A 21,714-nucleotide genomic window follows, 5' to 3' on the forward strand; every position below is an offset into this window, starting at 1 on the left:
GAATGGCACACCAAAATCCTTTCTATAACAATTTCACATTCACGTTCTAGTCTTTGTTTTTCCCTTCCCACATGTTCCTGGACTTGTTACTTTGGCGACCAATTTTGAAACATTCTCTGCAAGCAGTAGGTAACAAGCTCCCAACACTTTTTGAGAGCAGCATGAAAACTCCTAAGCAAACTGTAGCAGGTGTGGTTGAGTGTATAAAATTAGAAGCATTTCCTAAACACCATTACTTTTTGGTAACATCACAAAAGCCTACCACACATCTCCTTACTTTTATCTCAATAACACAACCTAGTTTTAACCGCAAGCATATTTATATCATCCATTCAAATTTTATATTTTACTTGCTAGGCTTCTTTTAAACTGTTTTTAAATCTGTGTCATTCATCAGCAGCCTTCTCCTATGTTCTAGTTCTTCTTACTATGAAAATAGTTAGAGTAGGGATGGCGGCCATAGCTTTATGTTTTGGGCTAGAGAGTATGCTAGAAAGAATGGCATTGACAGGGACCTGGGTTTGCCTAATGTTGCTCTTACTTGGGTTGTTCAGATAGGTTACATAGGCCTCAATTACTTCCATTAGTTGAGAGCATTATGGATTTCCATCATCGAGTCCTTATGATTGTGCACTGCGGTGGCAATGTCCTTGTGGCAATGCCCTGGGCACACTTAATGGGGTAGGACTGGAAATCCTAATGAAGGATAGCTTCAGAAAATAAATGGCACTTTTATCTCACACTTCCGTGGTGTTTTCCAGCATTTGCCAAAGGCAGAAATGGAAGCGGTCAACTGAATTCTGTCTATGGATGGACAAAGTCAGGAAACATGTTAATAAAACAGTATCTGCATTCCTCAGAGGACATAGCTGAGCTATATCTACAATAACAACCTACAATTTGACATGGACAAGATTTACAAACCTAATAGAGCCTCCCCTGTTTTTTTTTAATTAGCTTATGTGCCCTGGGGAGGTGGCGGTCTCTGGGCCAGCAGGGGGCCCAATTGAGCTCCTGAATTTGTATGGAACAGTGCCCTGAGTAAGTGTCAGTCCCTGGGGCAGGAGGGGAGCTTCCAGGCTCTCCCTCATATAATTATGTTACTGCCCCAGGGAGGTGGCGGTCCACAGGGCGAAGGGGGAGGTCATAGATCCTCCCCGCATTATTTTATTATAGAATTTGTGCCCCACATTAAATTAAGTAACTGCCCCGGGGAGGTGGCAGTGCCCGGAGCTTTCAATATCCCGAGGTGCTTCCAGGATTTGGCCTCTCTAGGGACGTTAGAAAAAAGATGCGTGGAAGTCTGTGCCTCTTTTTTTAACATTTTGCCACAAACTTGAGGATCCACCCACGAGTCAGTCTCAAGATATTTACAAATATCTTTTAATGATGTCATGAGTGATGTCACTGACCATGTCATGAGTGATGTAATATGTGATGTCATCAGCAGTGCATTACACGCGCAAGTTATAGTGAGTCCAACTAACTATAACGTGGGAATTTCAATGGTTTTATGTCAGTAAAATTTCCAGGTAACTATAACTGGTGTGAAACCTATGTTTTTTTCAGTGAATTTGATAGGTTTTTTAAATGCTAATTCCTAACTATAACTGGTGTGAAACCTATGGTTTTTTCAGTGAATTTCAAAGGTTTTTTAACTGCTAATTCCTAACTATAACTGGTGTGAAACCTTTTGTTTTTTTCTGTGAATTTCATATGTTTTTTAACTGCTAATTCTTAACTTTTTATAGGGCTTCATACCTATGTGTTTTTTAGTGAATTTCTAAGGTTATTTTTTCACAAATGTCTATAGCTGAGAAAGGTATGTTTTTATAAAAATGAACCCTATATTGTATATTATTATAATATATATTTTTTAAGTATATATATATATTTTTTTATTTCACTTTGGTGCGGTTCCGGTGCGCGTACCGGTGAGCGCCCCGGTGCACGTTCCGTCAGCGCACTTTTTAAAAAAAAGAAAAAAAATAATGAGAAAAGGAAAATGAATAAGGGAGCAAAAGAAGAGAAGAAAGAGGAAGAAGACTACAGTTGAAGTTCTGGGAGAATGTGAATGGATGATGAAAGTCAAAGGAAGGAGAGTAAAGGATGGGGAATGACGGGTAGTGACGGAACCAGAGAAAAGGAACAACGGTGACAGAGGGAAACAAAATAGCAGTGAGTGTAAGTAAAGAGGAGTGAAAGAGGATGGATAAAAGTGAATAAGGGTAAGACATGGGGAGTGATAGAGAGAAAGAACAGAGAGAGTAAAGGAAGGAGTGTCAGAAAGGGACTAAGTGAATCAGAAAAAAAAGGTAAGTGAAGGAGTTCAAATGAGCAGGGACACTGAAAGAAGTTGATTGTGGTTGGAAAGTAAGGAAAAGAGAAGTAAACATGGAGGATAAGAATAAGTGAGGGAAGCACAGTAAGAAATTAGGGGTGAAGTAAGGTGAGAGAAAAGTAAAAAGTTAAAGCAAAGGGTGATGATAAACTACTTTTTTTAATCACACTTACCATATAATTATTGAAAACTTTACTCAATGTTAAAACTACACTTTGTATCTGTGAAAGACAAAAGAAAAAAGTTATAATTAGTAAAATATATCTTTTAAAATAGAAGAAACAGGTGAAGAGGAAAACAACAAAAAAGTATACTAAGAAATAAAGCAAGAGTGAAGGATACAGAAACAGAAATAAAGTAATGTAGAAAGACAAAAAAGAGGGAAAAAGAAATAGAAGGAGAACAAATTACTGAAGATAAGTAAAATACTAAAAGAATGTGAGATATCAAAACGAAATCAGGAAAGAGAAGTAAGTAAAAGGAAAATGAGGGAAAGGGAAAGGAGTCTAAATGATGATCCATTAATCAGAAACAGGAATGGAAGGTGACTGAGAGTGAGTGAAGGGGAGTCACAGAGGGAAGGGATGAAAGGAATGAGGTTAATATAGAACAATAGAGGAAAAAGGAGTGAGGAAGTAAGTACACAGAAAGACAAAGAGAAGGACTGAGTGAACTGCAGTACAATGAGTGAAGATTGCAAAAAGAGTAAAGGAGCAAAAGAAGGAAATAGAGGGGAAGAGAACTAAAGCAGTGGTACTGAGAGAATGTGAGAAAGATGAAAAGTGGTGGAAGGGAGAGAGGAAATGCAGACAGTTGAAATTGGATTGAGGAGTTGTGAATGAAGTGGAGTAAAGGAACAGAGATGAAACAAAGTGAAAGAAAGGCAGTGTAAATGAGTAAAGAGAGCTAAATAAGGGTGGAAAAAGGAAAATGAGTGTGAGACAATGGGAATACAATATAAATTACATAATGCAAACTATAGAATAACTTATACAACATGTTACATTGTTTTTTTTTGCTGTTCTCAGAATATATTGAATTTCACTTAAATTAGTGAGTTCAAACTCTTCATCATATAACAGCGGGAAAAAAAACACAATCTAAAAGATTGTGTTTAAAAAAAACCATAAAAACTTACAACTCATATAAGTACACTAATCTTTAATTCACTTACTTTTCCGTGAGGCCAAATAGAAGATAGTGAAGGTCCTTTTGGTGGAAAAAAAGTCTGCTGTTCTCTATAACTTCCATTTCATCGACTTCCTATGAAAAAAAATCTAAGAACATCATACCTTACACTTTCCTTACGGCCAGATCTTGTCTGATATATGAGTATTTTTTACTTTGAGATCCACTTACAGTACCTATATGAGATAAATAATTTAAAACATTAGATTAACTAACTAACTAACTAACTTTTATTATCTATTCCCGTCTTCAAAGGCCAATTCCCTTTACTAAAACTTTGGTTTTAAAAACACTAGGTAAGAATTTTTAGAGTCATAAGGCAAACGTTGTTTATAAGTCAAATGAGAATCATTGCAGTAACTCCATCCTTTTTCAAATTTTAAGTAGCATGTATAATGTCCTGAAGTTGTCGAAGGACCGTCATGATAAATAATAGCTTCAGTTGTAAAGGTTCTTCCTGAAATTGATAACTGAGAAGCCACAAAATTTTTGATAGAAGTTGTCAATTTAGTTTCATCAGGTCTACATTGTTGGAAAACTAAAATGATATACTGACCATAACTTTGTATAAATAATGTGGATTGCATTGGACAGTTACATTGGGTACACACCATATTATGATCTGCTGCTTTAACTAGATTTTTAAATGACACTGATTTACAGTCTGGTAAAGTCAAATATATAAATCTTTCAGTGTCTATTCTAGTATTACTTGATGAACTACAATTGTGGCAGAAATGCTGCCATTGATAAGAAAGGATGAAAAGATTATCTACATCTACACCTTCATCTTCCAAAACACCAAACATATACATTAAAAATTCCTGACAATCCTGCTGAATGTTCTGTGAAAATTTATCTTGACCAGAACAAATATATAAAATATTTCAAATTTCTGTTACACTTTCTATTTTTGCTCTTTCACTGCTACATTTCTCAAACACAGAATTCAATAAACCACACAATCTTTGATCCCGATTTTCAACAATCTGTTCTTGTAAAGTTTGAAGAAAAAAAACAACATTAACCACTACAGTAGCATAGCAGTTGACACCAGAACTATTTTCAAACTGAAATCCAACAACATTTTCATCACAATCCTTTTTCTTTCTGTTTTGAATTACAGTTTCATCTACTTTTTGTCTTTTTGCCTCTACCTCACTTTTGAAACCTCACTGTTTCCCAAAATACAAATCCTCTATTTTGCAAATGTTCATAGCTAGTATTATCAAAAAGCAAAAACACAAACCAACAACAAAAAAAACCAGGGCCTTATTTATGAAGGCCTTGCGCCACAAGAGCGTCACTTATTTCCCATGTTTAAAGTGATGCACCGGCTGCACAAGGCAATCATAAATAAGGGCCAAATGAAAATACCATTGATTTGCACCCAAAATCGTTTTTTGAATAACATTTTAGAAACACTGAGCAGAACCTATATACAACCACTCAATATCACTTTTTAAACCTCACTGTTTCCCAAAATACAAATCCATTATCTTGCAAATGTTCATAATCAGTATTATCAAAAAGCAAAAACAAATCAACAGCCAACAAACTCATGGCCTTATTTATGAAGGCCTTGCGCCACAAGAGCGTCACTTATTTCCCATGTTTAAAGTGATGCACCGACTGCACAAGGCAATCATAAATAAGGGCCAAATGAAAATACCATTGATTTGCCCCCAAAATCGTTTTTTGAATAACATTTTAGAAAAACTGCGCAGAACCTATGTACAACCACTGATTATCACTTTTGAAACCTCACTGTTTCCCAATATACAAATCCTCTATCTTGCAAATGTTCATAGCAAGCATTATCAAAAAGCAAAAAACAAACCAACAGCAAACAAACTCAGGGCCTTATTTATGAAGGCCTTGCGCCACAAGTGCGTCACTTATTTCCCATGTTTAAAGTGATGCACTGGCTGCACAAGGCAATCATAAATAAGGGCCAAATGAAAATACCATTCATTTGCACCCAAAATCGTTTTTTGAATAACATTTTAGAAAAACTTCGCAGAACCTATGTACAACCACTCAATATCGCTTTTGAAACCTCACTGTTTCCCAAAATACAAAACCTCTATTTTGCAAATGTTCATAGCTAGTATTATCAAAAAGCAAAAACACAAACCAACAACAAAAAAAATCAGGGCCTTATTTATGAAGGCCTTGCGCCATAATAGCGTCACTTATTTCCCATGTTTAAAGTGATGCACCGGCTGCACAAGGCAATCATAAATAAGGGCCAAATGAAAATACCATTCATTTGCACCCAAAATCGTTTTTCGAATAACATTTTAGAAACACAACACAGGACCTATGTACAAGCATACAATTTCACTACTGAATTATAACTATCTGCTTCCAAATATTCTACCTAGAGCAAACAAGTCTCTATCTAAATTAAATAAATCATTACTTACCTTTACAAATGCTTTGGGAGATTGAAAACAGTGTACGACACACACACCAATTTTTCTTTAGCAGAGCAAAAGGTGTGCACTCAATACACTGAAACCAAGACTGGCATAGAAAATCTCTATCTTTACACACAAATGCCTTATTTCAACCAATCAAAAGTCTTCCCTCACTATTTTCAAACCAACACCCTTCCCCCTCTCCGACCTTTCTATCTGTTACCATAGCAACTCCCTCCTAACTGAACTCTCAGGTTCAAAAGTTTATTCTACAATGTTGCAAATTAAGTCAGCAAGGATGTTTGACCTCTCAATACACCAGCTTATCCAGGGCATTATTGCTTTTAGTAACTTTTTCTTAACCATTCAAATTGCTTCTTACACACAACACAACCATGCACCCTAACTTTCTGTTTTCAACTAACTGAATCCACCAATCATTGCTTGTGATTCAACAGCAGGGAAACTCCACAATTATTTTTTTCTAAACTCCTACTGTTCCAACTGCCATTTCATTCCAACACTTCATCTGACTGCACCAGAACCTTCTCGCATCATGTATTCTGTATGGAATTTTAGACATAGCTACATCCACTGGGCTCAAAGGTATGCAGCAAGAAGAAATTATCACAACCTTGATTTATCAAATGTGGAAATTAAGTGGATTGGCCAGAGAGGATTGAGATGTCATCAATTGATAGAATTGGTGAAAACCTTTTTGCATCTGCCAAACCCTGACCTCTTAATAGTGCACTGTGGTGGAAATGATTTGGGCACTATGACTGGGGTTGGTCTGGAAATGCTTTTAAAGGACACCTTTGATCAATTGATGACACTTTTTCCATAAACTGCCTTGGTATATTCCAATATATGCCAAAGACAGAAATGGAACTGGTCCAACCAATTTTGTCCACAATTTGAGAAAGCACGGAACCATGTGAATAAATCTGTTTCTGCTTACATGAGAGACTGTGGAATGGGTTCAATATACAATATTAACTTGCGTTACAACATGCAAGACATCTACAGAGGAGATGGTGTGCACTTCTCAGATGAGGGGAATAGAATATTCCTCCTGAATTTAAGACTGTGCATTGGAACCGACTTGTAGGTACCTAAATCAGCCACAGAACCCAAAAGCTCTTTTCAGAGCTACCCTACCTCTGATCATTCAAAACGTTTATCTTTTTCTAACTTTTTTCACTATTTTTCACCAAAGTACGCTCCCCGGTACGCTTACCGGTGCGCGTACCGGCGCTCCCCCCGCGAAATTTTCAATTTTCTTTTTTAATTTTTGGCCTATATGAGCGCCCTAAGCCCCCCTCAGAAAACCTAGGGGGTCAGGAAGTGTCTACCGTGCCCCCTTCTACCCATTCGCAACGTTGTTTTCCTCCATCTTCTGTCTCGATTGTACCGAAACACAAAATGGAGGACTCCCTTAACACTGCCGGTGCGCGTACCGGAGCGCGCACCGGTAAGCACTCCATAAAAATAGGTGGAAAAGTAATTTACAGAAAAACCACTGGAGACACTTTCATCAAATATAGAATAGGCCCTACTACATAGCAGTCCCTACCATTTGCCCAAATTTGGTGAAATTCCTTTGAGACATTTAGGCTGCAGACCTGTCTAAATATCCTGAGGTAAATTACATGACCAAAACACATATGAAGTGTTAGAATTGACAACCAATTAAAAAGTTTCTTACATTTTCTACAATTATTTCCTGACATTTGATTGGTTATGTACATGAATATATATTAAAAAAGAGAAGGAAACACAGCCATTTTGACTACTACTTCCTGAAGTACATTTGAAAAGAAATTACACTGACAACTTCAACTGCTTTCTTAAAGGTAAGTTGTTATTTGGAAAAGTGAAGTATGTTGTGTACTTTCAGTTAATTTGAGAAAAAATATTCTGTTACTTATATACTATCCCACTGTAATAGAAATAGATTGAGATAGGCTTCTCTGTTACAGTTATAGATTGAGTTAGGCTTCCCTTGTATTATTATAAATTTACTTAGGCTTTATCACAAACACTTTTATATATTTCAAATTCCAGAAAATACCATACACTACCCAAAGATAGCTTCACTGTTAAAAAATCCAAACTGCCTGTCTGAACTTAAACCCAACAGTGCCATAACTCTACTGATATATTTTTTTATGCAATTTACAGCAACAAAATGGAAGGAGAACAGGATATTTCTTTTGAAATTGTTTTGGACAACAACACAGAAGAAAGAATTGCTGAAAATTAAGACTTAGATTTTATGGATGAGTCTCTGGACCATGAATTAGTTCAGTGTGTGGAATCAATGGAATCACAGAATACAAATGAGGACATTCCAGACAATATATTATTAGAAGTTTTATTAAATTATGAAAAAGAATCAGAAGAATACATTTCTATTTAATAATCAAAAATTGTTCGAGCCATTATTCATTTTTATATGTAATTCATCAAGTAGATCAAAAATGTTTAAAATATAAAGTGAGACTTATAGTATACTGTGTAACTTTTTTGTGTTACATAGTAAGTTTGCTCATAGTTACTTCCTTTCTCCCACTATATTATCTCCAATGTGTATTTAACATCTCTTTATCATCTCCTGCCTCCATGTTGTTTCTGTTTTCTTGACAGACTACGCTATGAATTCCATATACCACAATAACTTCTGTAACAACATGAAAGATATCTACAAAGGAAACGGTGTATATTAAATTATAGACTCTGCATTGGTACCTACATGTTGGTACTTAAATAAAAAAAAAAACAACATAAAGAACAATTAATAAACATACAATTTTTAAAAGTGTCATTCTTTTTTCCCCATAGTACGCTTCCTGGTCCGCTCCCCGGTGCGCGTACCGGGCGCTTCCCCCGCAAAAAATCGAAAAAAAAAAAGTATTTTTTTTGGCCCCGCGGGGCCCTTTTAAAGCCCCCACATCAAACCTAGGGGGTCAGGGAGGGTCTACTCTGCCCCCTTATGATAATTTCCGCCTTTGTTTTGGCCACCTCTCATTTCTCGATCCTACCGAGACACAAGATGGCGGCAGCTCCAGACTGTTTAGAATGTTTACAGACACCCGTGAGCCAATCAGCTTTCCGTGCGCAAGTTACGTGGCGCGCCCGGTGCGCGCCCCGGTGCGCGTACCAGGGAGCGCTTACAGATATATATATATTTTTTAACCTAAATTACTCAAAATCCACTGGAGCACATATCTTGAGACATAGCAAAGGCACATCGGGCAACCAGTCCCTACAATTTTGCCAAGTTTGGTGTAAATCCATTCAGCCGTTCGGGCTAAAAGTGAGGTCGACCGCCCTATGGAAATTAACATGGGGAAAACTCGTTTTGGGACCCCCCTTTTATCTCAGCCCCCGTTGACGAATCCCCCCAAAACTTTCAGGGAAGGACCGGAGCTTCAAGAGGCCATTTTGAGAAAATTTTCAGGCAGATTCGTCAACAGGCGCCAAAGTTATTCCAAATAGAATTTTGAGATTTAACATTGAAAAAAATCCTAACTATAACTACCTAATATATATATATATATATATATATATATATATATATATATATATATATATATATATATATTCACTGAAAAAACCATAGGTTTCACACCAGTTATAGTTAGGAATTAGCATTTAAAAAACCTATTAAATTCACTGACAAAACCTGTTATAGTTAGCTGGAAATTTTACTGACATAAAACCATTGAGATTCCCACGTTATAGTTAGTTGGACTCACTATAACTTGCGCGCCTGCAATGCACTGCTGATGACGTCACATATTACATCACTCATGACATGGTCAGTGACATCACTCATGACATCACTGATGACACCATCCTTGTGACAGAGTGACAGACCTAATTTCAGTGTAATGTAACGCTTGAAACACATATTCAAAAATAGAAACAAACATTTTCAAAAAAATGGAGATACCCAAACCAGTAACAACAACCAATTCAGTAATTCCACCATCTATATACTCATCCACTCATTCACCAACAGTTCTATATAGTCACTCATATATATACTCAGTCATCATATGTAGTGATACACCTATACATCCTGTTACACATCAGCAGTCATCCAAAAGTTACTCACACACATACTCACACATGCACATAAACTATTGAACATCCATTTATTTGCATATACATTTATACACACACTACCACCTTACTTCTAAGGAAACTTACACATACTTACTCTCTTAAACAATCACTTATAGAAACACATACTTATTTAAACAGGAACTCCTACAATCTCTCACTATATATACTATACTCACTTATATACATCAATACTCACATATACTAGATTAAAACATATGTAGTTACTAATGAAGACACTAGTGAGACAGTCATTCACTCACTAACACACACATATACACACTCGTCCACCTATACAGTCCTGCACATATGCTGTCTTCAAAACACATTCAAACAGTGAGTCAGTCACCAACCCCTGCAGCCACTTATACACAAAGAGAAACACTGATACAAACATTTAAATATTTAAACAATACTCGCTAATATATGTATTCACTAAGATACACTTAATAAGCCAGTTAACCAACCAATGTTTTTTTTAAAAAAACATCCATTTACACACCTATTTAAACATTTATTCTTCCATCGACCTTTACAAATACATATATAAAACAAATTTATTTTTCAGAAAGACACACATTCACTGGATGGTGTCATCAGTGATGTCATGAGTGATGTCACTGACCATGTCATGAGTGATGTAATATGTGACGTCATCAGCAGTGCATTGCAGGCGCGCAAGTTATAGTGAGTCCAACTAACTATAACGTGGGAATTTCAATGGTTTTATGTCAGTAAAATTTCCAGCTAACTATAACTGGTTTTGTCAGTGAATTTAATAGGTTTTTTAAATGCTAATTCCTAACTATAACTGGTGTGAAACCTATGGTTTTTTCAGTGAATTTCAAAGGTTTTTTAAATGCTAATTCCTAACTATAACTGGTGTGAAACCTGTGGTTTTTTCAGTGAATTTCATTGTTTTTTTTAATGCTAATATCTATAGCTGTAAAATATATTCTTATTCTAATTCACAAATATATTTTATATATTATATTATATATTTTTGTATTATATTTTTTTTATTCAATTTATATTATAGTTTAAATTATTTTTTCTTGTTTCGCTGCCGGTCCGCGAACCGGTAAACGTTCCGTTAGTGCAAGTACCGCGTTAGAAAGCCACATTGTGACGCGTCGCGTAATCGCAACGTATCGCATTACTGCGTAATGCGCCTTATGACGCGCCGCGTTAGTGCACCCGGAAGCGTTCTGGGATGCGAACCAAGGCGCGAAACGCAGAGCCCCGGAAACGAGGCGCGGCGCGGAGCGGAGCGCGTAACGTAAGCATAACAGGTTATGTGACTAGTTCATAAAACTTTTCATTGGTTCATTTTACTTTTAGTTTCCTAATGATGGAACGCTTGATCATATGACGTAAAATAAACACTTTTCATTGGTTTAGAACTTTTTTTTTCCCAAATGATGAAAGTCCCACCTTTTTTCCTCACTCCGACTTTCATTTTTATGGGAGAAAGACCTGTTTTTGCTTGCTTAGTCATGGCATTTGTAGTAGCTGCAGATGGTGGATCCCCACCACCTCCACCACCACCAAAGAAGAGAGGACCAACTGGCCAGGTCATCTTACAACAAGAGGAGGAAGAAGAGGAAGACGAGGAACAGGAGCAAGGGACAAGGGGGTTTTTGAAAGAAATGCCAAGGACGTCCCATGTTAAAGAAAATTTTATTTGGCAATTTTTTTCTTTTCCTCCACATGAAAAGAAAGTAAATGCCAGGTACGTTACCTGCCTCATCTGCCACGATAAACTCTCCAGAGGGACCGAAAAGAAATATAGTTATGGAAATCATACCATGCATCGACACATGGAGAGGTGGCACCCGATTAATTATAGTGCTGCACAAATTAGAGATTTGGTGGATAACCCCCGACCGGCCAATACATCCACCAATGAACTAGCAATAACTGAATCAGAGGCAAGGGAAACGGTCCCAAATCTTCAAAAGAACTTTGGACAGATGAAATTGACATGAATAGCTTGTGGCAAATTAATTTCATGTGGAGAGAGGAGTGTTACTCTAATAAATAAAGCATATGAACATCATCAATGTCCAAAACGTCCAAGAAAGTAAATTTTGTTTTTTTTTGTTGCTCCTGTTGAGCCCTTTGAAGTGAATCATTTTTGTTTCCCCTTCCTCCAAAAAAACACAAAAAAAATATAAAACAACAAAAACAATAAAAAAAAAGTTCTTTTCAGAACTACCTTCCCTTTAAAAAAAATTGCTAGAATGTTTAGCACTCTAGCATCCTCTATTTCTTTTGATTCGCTTCCCGGTTAGCGCTCCGGTACGCGAACCTGGAGCGAACTAAAAAAAATGTTTTTAAAAAAAAAGACGAGTAAATAAACAGAGAATAATGTGAAAAGAAAGACAAATAGAGGGAGTAACACACAGTTACTGTTGAAAGAGGGACTGATAAAAGGAGTGAAAAGAGTAGTATAAATAAGTAATAGAAAAAAAAATGAAGGAAGTAACAAAGGCAGGAAACTAAGGGTTAAAGAAATGAAGCAGTGGAACTAATAAAAGTTAAATCTGATAGACATGTAACGTAAAGAGTACTAAACACTTACCTTATAATTGTCATTAACGTAGTAAATTATCATTTTTATACTTTTAATCTGTGTAAGAAAGAACAAAAAAATGTAAATTAATACAAGGTAGTAAAAAAAGAGTGAGCATGAGACAAAATTAATACATATTATAAATCACAATTCAAAGTAGAAAATTAATTAAACATATTTAATGGTTTATTTTTGCTGTTATCAGAAAATATCAAATTTCACTGAAAACAGTGAGTTGAAGGTATTCATCATATAACAGCGGGGAAAAAAAAACACAATCAAAATGATTGTGTTTAAAAAACCCAAATAATATAACTAAGCAGAAATAAGAACTCCTCAAAAGTAACTTACTTTCTATGACGTCAAAGGATGTCCTATGAACAGCTTATACTCTGTTGTGCTGTTACTATTTTCTGCCCGCCACTTTCTGAAAGATAAACTCCATTGTTTTAAGAAAACTGAGACATACTAAGCAATTTAAAACAGCACACTAAATTACAGCAACACCTAGAATCATTATAGTCCAATTACCTACCCTAAATTCTCACTTCAGTAATCAAGTCAAAAGGCAACATTGCTTCGTACTCAATTAGTAATGTTTGCTGAAAGACTAGCCTTTTTTATATTTCAAATAAGCTGTGTAATATCCAGATGTTGTCAAAGGACCATCATAATATATAATAGCTGCAGTTGCAAATGTTCTTCCTGAAATCGATGACTGTGTAGCCCAAAAATTTTTCTATTAGACTTAACAACTTTTTTTCATCCAGTTTATGTAGTTCAAATTGTAAAATGACATTTCACCCATAAGTTTCCATAAAAAATATGGACAGCATTGCAGACATACATTTCCTCTACTCCTTATTTTGATCTGCTGCTTGACTTAGCTTATAAAAACAAACAGTTTTCGCTCTGTACTACAATTATCCACAAGGCCATATAGAGTAGGAGCTATTAGAACCTCTGGAAATTCCTCTAAACAAATCCCAAGCATCCTTTCCTAAAATTTTGGTTGTAAGAACACCAGGTAAGAATTTTGAAGGTGGAAAGGCAATCTTTTTTTGAAAGTTAAAACAGAATCATTGCAGAATGACCAGCCGTTTCCAGATTTTAAATAAGCTGTATAATGTCCTGAATTAGTTGAAGGACCGTTATGATATATAATTGCAGTAGTTATAAAAGTCCTTCCTGATATTGACAACTGCGAAGCCACAAAATTATTAATTAAAGTTGTCAATTTAGTTCCATCAGGCCTACATCGTTGGAACATTAAAATGACATACTGGCCATAACTTCGTAAAATTAACGTGGACAGCATTGCAGACTTACATTGGCTACACTCCATGTTTTGATCGGCTGCCTTTACTAGCTTATTGAAGGATACTGATTTACTGTCAGGCAAAGTTAAATATATAAATCTTTCTGAGTCTACACTAGTAGTACTTGATAGCCTACAGTTCTCGCAGTCATGCTGTCATAGATAAGAAAGGCCAAATAGATAATCTACACCCTCATCTTGCAATACATCAAGCATATACATTAAAAACTCCTGACAATCCTGCTGAATATTTTCAGAGAATTCTGTTTGACCTGAACATTCGTCTAACAGAAAACGAATTTCAGACACACTTTCTACTCTCGTTCTATCAGCACTACATTTCTCTAACACAGAATTCAACAAACAGCATAAACTTTGTTCCGAATTGATCACAATCTGTTCTTTTAAAGTCTCTAGTGAAAAGAGAACATTAACAACTACATTAGCATAGCAGTTGACACCAGAACTATTTTCAAATTTAAAACCAACAACATTTTCAACAGAATTCATTTTATTCCTGTTTACAATTTTTGGATCATCGACTTTTGCTGTTTTTGCTTCAACCTCCCTTCTATTACTGATATTTCTTCGTTTCCGGCCTACCACACGTTTCTCAAACAAAGGATATTGAGGCAAATGTGGCGCATACTCTCTTCTTAACCTATTTTATTCCCTAACACAATCTAGATCGGCACAAATGTTTGTGACATCACAGTCAATCAAGTACAATCCCGATAAAGTTCTGATTCGTGACAATGCTACATAAGCCATACCCTCTTTGCATACAGAACTGCCAATATTCACTAAAGCAGTGTCTATACTTAAACCTTGCGATTTATGAATTGTCACCGCATATGCCAAGCAAACAGGAAACTGCTTACGGCGAACATATAAGTCTTTTACAAGCAAAAACCTTGCTGTGCAACGACCAATTAGCTGTACTTCCTCAATGCCATCAAATTTAATTTTTTAAAATTCAATTCCATCTCTACTTCTGTATTTCTCAAAATCAACAACATTACCCATTGATCCATTTACCAGACCTCTTTCAACATGTAAATTCCTTCTCAAAATGATACGGCAATTTAAGCACACATTCAAAGTCTTTTCAAAACCCGCAGTTTTAGATATAGTCTTCTCTAATGAATCCAATTTACATTTCAAATTCTCAGACAAAATAATTGTTGCTCCCATATGCTCTATTTTGTCAATAGCTTCCAGTTTCACAATCTCTTGTTTTTCTAAATTCAACATTTTGTTATTGAAGATGGAACATTCTGCAAGAGTTGGCATCAAACATATTCCAGATTTCTTCACAGTAATTTTCTGAAAAATATCCTCTGGCAAAATTTCTTCTTCTGGATATAAATTTGACAGTAATCGTGCATGTAAAGCTTCTTTACCACGCTCAGTCACTTTCCCGATTCTAACATCTTGTAGAATATTCTTGTAATCTTCGTCCTTCGCCTGACGCATATTTTCACGTAACTCAGCATAACTGAAGTTTAACCATATGTTAACGTTGCCAATGCTCCCTAGGCACTTCTTGGTATCTTCATGTGTAAGCAGTTTAAACACTGGTTGTCCTTTCACTGGTGTCAGCTGCAGAAGATCACCAAAAACAATGATGTGTTTGCCACCGAATAACACATCATACTCTGTTTTAAGAACTTCCTGCATTCTCAAATGCACAAAGGCAAGCATGACATTGGAAACCATGCTTACTTCGTCAATGATAAGGAGTTTCATCTTTTTCAAGACTCTAGATACTTCACAACAAGCATCCCCAGATAACTTGTGGTATTGTAATTTGTTATCATGCTCAACTGGCAGCATCAGTAACCGATGCAAAGTAATCCCTTTAATGTTATGAGCTGCCAGTCCAGTTGGAGCGGTCACAACACAAGACAGCGATGACTCAGTCCTTTTCTGCAGATAACATGAAATTGCTTTAATAAGGAAACTTTTTCCAGTTCCTGCTTCTCCACTCACGTATAGTCGGACAGGCTTCAACGACGTACATGAGCACTCTTTCTTCTCATGACTTAATCCATGCTCAATTTGGTTGGTAACTTCGTCATATATTTTCCTCTGCTCAACGTTAAGTTGTCTTTCCAAATCTTCTAAGTTAACCGCATCCTCCTGAGCATGTGCCATGGCTCTTTCTACTTCAATCATGGCAGTGGCATCTTCATTTTCGATAACTGGTTCTCCTAGTGGATCCTGACTCAATGAAACAGAACTCTGACTGTCCTGAGAACTGTCTCTAGCAATCTCGGCTGCAATTGTTGCTTCCTGCTCAATTTCTGCATTCAACATTTGTAGATATTTTGGAAAAACAGGACATTCTATGGACTCCATGGCTGCATTGAAAGAGACTTCGTAACAGAGGAAATCCCCAAGCAGTTCCTCTTCTGCACGCCAAGGTTTGAAAAGTTGCAAAAGAGCTAAATAGAAAAACTCTTTTCTTTCTGGAGATTCGCAATCCAATTTTCGATGATTTATCAATTGACATTTTTTTTGCTTGACCAGACATCCCTCACTTCCAATTACAGCATACACTCCGTTATCAATATCTTCTTTGATGTTCCTCTTGAAAACGTAATTTTGAAGAACATCATACAGACAAACATTCTCCAGGTGACTGCTTGTATTTGGATAATATGTATCCAACATGTTGGTCTTCAAAATATCTGTACTTTTTGGCTCCTTCTCCGCCAAATACTCAATTTCCCGTACAGGTTTCAGAACTCGATTACGCGTTGCAGCAAGACCAAGACTCGCCCAAATGATACTCCTAGATTTGGCATAGAGACTTGCTGAAGATAACCGGTCAGAACATTTGTAAGCTCTGATTTCTCGATGCGACAACATCTTCAGACTGAAACTGTACAACTTCTTACTGAGGCTCTTTTCATGGGAAATATCCTCCCACATATCCTTCAGTTATGTCTTTTCTTTTTTGGTGATATAAGACGTCACATACCGAGCCACAGCCATACAGTTGTCAGCCACAAACTGTATATCCATGTTAGCATTCCACATGGACAAAATCACTGGGTTGTAGTCGGTAATGTACTTGGACTCTTCGTTTCTTTTCAAATTGTATGTGTTTTTGGGTGATTTCCTTGTCACATTATGTCGCAGCGATGACATCAAATTGTTAACTCTTCATTTTGATATCACCGACCGTGGAAATGCAAAACGACATTTGGTGTAGTACTTGTCCTTGTTTCTGAATTTATGACGACAGTACTTTCCACAACGATGGCTTTGAAACCGTAAAACTTGTTCTCTTAGACTTTTGTCTTCGTTTGTCTTTGGAACAGCACATGTAGCATACTGTTCTATGAAACTCATCACTAAGTCATCCGGATCTGTTCCAAATTTGGGTGCATCTTTGATCCATAGCAGCATATGTATATGAGGAGCACCCCTTGCTTGATACTCCTTTCGCCAGAAGAAATCCAACACCTCTCCAAGAGGTGGATTTTTCTTGTTCGTGATGAAAGACATCATAGCTTCAAATCTATGATTGAAGTACCTGCATACATTCACAGGATCCAAAGAGCACAGTTCTCCGGGTGTCTTGAATTCAATATTTTCAATGTTTCCATTTACCTCTCGTAGAATTTCAAGTAAGTCTTCCCAGCCATACTCAGCACAGCTGAGAGTGAGGAACCATGTGGGAGTTCCTAAGTTCCTCCGCATACATTTTAAGTCACCATGACGACGGTACCAGTACTCATTAGTACCACGCTGACATGCCATCAGATTAATCAGGTGAGAATCCAAAATACTGTCTTGCACATTGACTTTATCCATAAAGTCCCTTGCCGAGATATTTCGCAGTTGTACACCACTTTTCAAGATGTGGTTCACTGCATAAGACAATCCAGAGAGATCACTTTCAAACAGTAGATGAAATAAATAGGGAATGCATTGACGAAACCTAGGATCTTCTGCATACAATCGTAAAGTCCGGTATTCTGAAGCAGGAATTTGAACAGGTCGCTCATCATATCGTCCTCCTCGACCTGTGGGAAGTAACTGTGGGAAACATCAAGCTTCCAAACTTTCCTCCCAAACACTAATGGTACTCCCTTTGGCTTGTTTCATTTGAAACAACTAAATAGCATTCCCCATGACTTCCTTGGAATGCAAAGGATGAACACTATAATGTTCATATATTTCTTCCTTTTTAGAGGCTTCTACTTTCTCAATTTGTCCAGGACACAAATCGCTGTCCTCTTCTTCACTTACTTCCTCTTCTGCAACACATACATTCTTGTAGTACTCATTATTTTTTATCAAATACAATGTTGCCTTTTTGACTTTCCTAACATCCACTAAATCTTGCCAGATTTCCTTACTTTTTGTTGGAACACCATTAACTATGATAACCAGAGGTTCCTCTTCCACTTTCTCTACTCCAATTGTATTAATGTTTTTCTTCAAATCCAAAGGCAAATAAACAACCCTTCCCTTTAATCCTCTCTGTAAATCTGATGGAGGCAACTTCCTTGTCTTTGGCTCCATTCGTACAATAGCCTGAAAGGGATGGACACTTTGAATCAAAATAGATTCATAAATATTTAAATCCTTCAATTCAGAAGGAATGTCAACTAATTCCAGATTATTATAAACCGCTCTAGCAGGCATCTGGTTTTGGTTTAATTTGGTATAGCAATAAGTACACATACGTTGCTCTGCTCCCAAATCAAAACAATTTTCTACCATCAAGTATGTGACAAAATCCTTCCATTCACTATTGTTTTCCATACCACTTTTTGCATATAAATCCACTAACTTAGTCTGATTCTTATAATAAGTCCGTCGACAACACACACAAGTGAAATTAGGCCTCTCACATGTTTTCACCATAAACGTGGAAATTTCCTTGTCAAACTTATGTGTACTGAAAATCTGTAAACTGTCTTCCACATTACCTTCTTCTAGTGGTTCAATATCAACATTGTTCTCTTTACCAGCAAAGTAACAGAACTCAATTTCTTGACAAATATTCTTCACATCTACATCAGAACCATGCAAAAGAGCTCTGCTTAATTTTTTAAGCATAATTGCTGGACTCTTAGCATAATACAACATTCTAACTAATTTCCTCATTTTATTATGATGCACTGCTACCATCCTGAAGAGATGAAAAACACTCTGGCACACTCTCTTAGAAAGACAAGCCAGTGAATGACCACGCAAACCTGTCACTTGTCTCACTCCACAAGGATCTAATTCTTGCAACAACTTTATTTTTTGTTTTAAACTTTTCTTATTAAATGTCCGTACAAATTCACAAAGCAAATTGATAGAATCCTGTCGCACACTGCAAATAGAACTACACTTCCAGGTGTACACTGGTCCCTTAGGATGTCTCCCTAAAACCTCATCACTTAACACCTCTTCTGCATCTGCAGACACAAGTATTTCTTTTTCAACCGGATGACCATCTTTTACCTCATATGCTCGACCACTGCTGTCAACTGCTTGCACCAAATCATTGTCCTGAAAATAACTCTCCTCATTAAAAAATGCCTCACTATTTGAACTATGCATCCATTCTCCTAAGAAAACTTCACAAAAATTATTTGGATTAACTTCTCTCTTCCATCTACTATTTGATTTGAAAACATAGATTACCTTGTTTAGTTTCCTAATTCTATTAATTACCAAAATAAATAACTTTCGCTTAATTTCGAAAGCCTGATCAATAATTTTCTCTACATTTTTCTTTTTCTTATAAAATGCCATTTTCTGTTGACCTTTCTTAAATTGTTTTAGCAAATTGACAATTACCCTGTTGCGGAACATTCGCCTACGAATGTCCCTGAATATATTTTCCCTTCTACTGCCATGCACAGAGTTATCTCCTGCTCTAGCAGAAACTTTTTTGACGGGCCTTTCCTTTCCATGTAAATTGGCTCTCTTTTTCTGGACTAAAATTTGTTCTGTAGTTATACTTTTGTTTCTACAAATGTTTCTAAGGAATGATTTTGTTCTCTTACCTGGAGCTTTCTTCGTGCGTTGAGGTGATTTTAATGTAGAGGACTGCTGCAAGCATTTAGTAATCTGCTGTCTTTGACGTTTCGTAGCCTTTCGGATTCTATCCTTAGACGGCATTGTCTAATTTCTAAATAATCTGCAGTTGAATCTGTGGTAAAATATAATAAAAAATGTTATTAACCACTATTACCAAACAGTAAATCAATAACAGTAAGAATTAGATTCAGCAATGCTATAAAAATGATTCAATAAAATATTTTTAATTTTACTGTGATAGTGATAGTATTACAGGGCTTTCATGCAAATGACTGCCCACCCTGCAACAAAAAGCCCACATGAAACTTTACGCACATTAAATTGTGTACTTACCTGCAATAATCCATATGCCAGTGTTTACGTCCCTGCACCATGCCCCTCCCCCTCCCCACCTGCCTGCCCCACCGTAACTCCCTCCACGACCCGCAGCTGCTATCTTGCAACATGGTGCATCTTGTAAATCTCTCCTGCATTATAAAAGTGACGCAACAGCAGCACAAAAGAGGCGCACAACCATCATAAATCTGCTCCTAAGACTTTAAGGGCCAGATGTAGGTTGGTCGGTAACGGGCGAAAAACGGTATTTTCGGCCATTACTGACCATTTTACAAAATTTGGTATGTAGAGGCCAATATATTAACGAATCGGTAAAATTACCGAATCGGTAATTTTACCGATTCGGTAAAATAAAACATCAGTAAATATACCGATTTGAAGCCACCCATATGTAGGTGAGACTCTTCAGAGTCTCAGGAGCCTTTACGAATCGGTATTTTACCATCAAAACCAATTTGATGGTAAAATACCGATTCTGGTGTGCATGCATTTGATTTCAAAAAACGTTTTTAAACCTTTTATGTAAAACAATTATATACCTACAATCATGGAGAACTGACTTAAAATGCCCTAATACACATGAAAAAGTTTTTTTAAGGTACTTGCACCTTTTTTTCATTAACTTTTAACATGGCTATGTAACTCAAACAATCAAAATCAAAATTTTTCAGGCACACATGGGGGCGTATTTACAAGGGCCTTGCACCACGGGGAAAGTGACTTCAAATGACCAGACACACATGAGGACGTATTTACAAGGCCCTTGAACCAGAGAGAAGTCACTTGAAATGACTAAGCACACATAGGAGAGTTTTTACAATGCCCGTGCAACACTTACGCATAATTTTTTACATATACACCATAGAGCAGCATGGGGCAATAACAATACAGATGCATCATACATCTGTTCCGCAAAAGCGACGCATTGCAGGAGTCACATCACAAGTAAATAAATTCTCATAATTTTTTAAAGCATGCCTTTTCCTTAAAAACGATTTTCTGATCATAATTTGAAAACACAGCACAGCTCCTATGTACATACACACCTTGTCAGTACTAATACTTTACATTATCTACAATTACAATTGATAAAAAAATGCAAAATTGTCTTTGAAAGCATAATGCAAACACTTGACGCAAAACATCATTTTAAATACATAGCTGGCTTTCTTATTTACGCAAAAAAGCATACTAGTCTTTATCTAAAATATAGAAACGATAACTCACCTTTACAAATTTTTTTTGAATTTCAAAACAGTCTCAGAAACACACCAATTTTTCTTTAGCAGAATTAAAGGTATGCACTCCAGAGGCTGGAACCAACAAAGGCACTGAAACGCTGATATTC

The sequence above is a fragment of the Lissotriton vulgaris genome, chromosome 6 (genome assembly GCF_964263255.1).
Source record: "Lissotriton vulgaris chromosome 6, aLisVul1.2, whole genome shotgun sequence".
NCBI classification, from domain to species: domain Eukaryota; kingdom Metazoa; phylum Chordata; class Amphibia; order Caudata; family Salamandridae; genus Lissotriton; species Lissotriton vulgaris.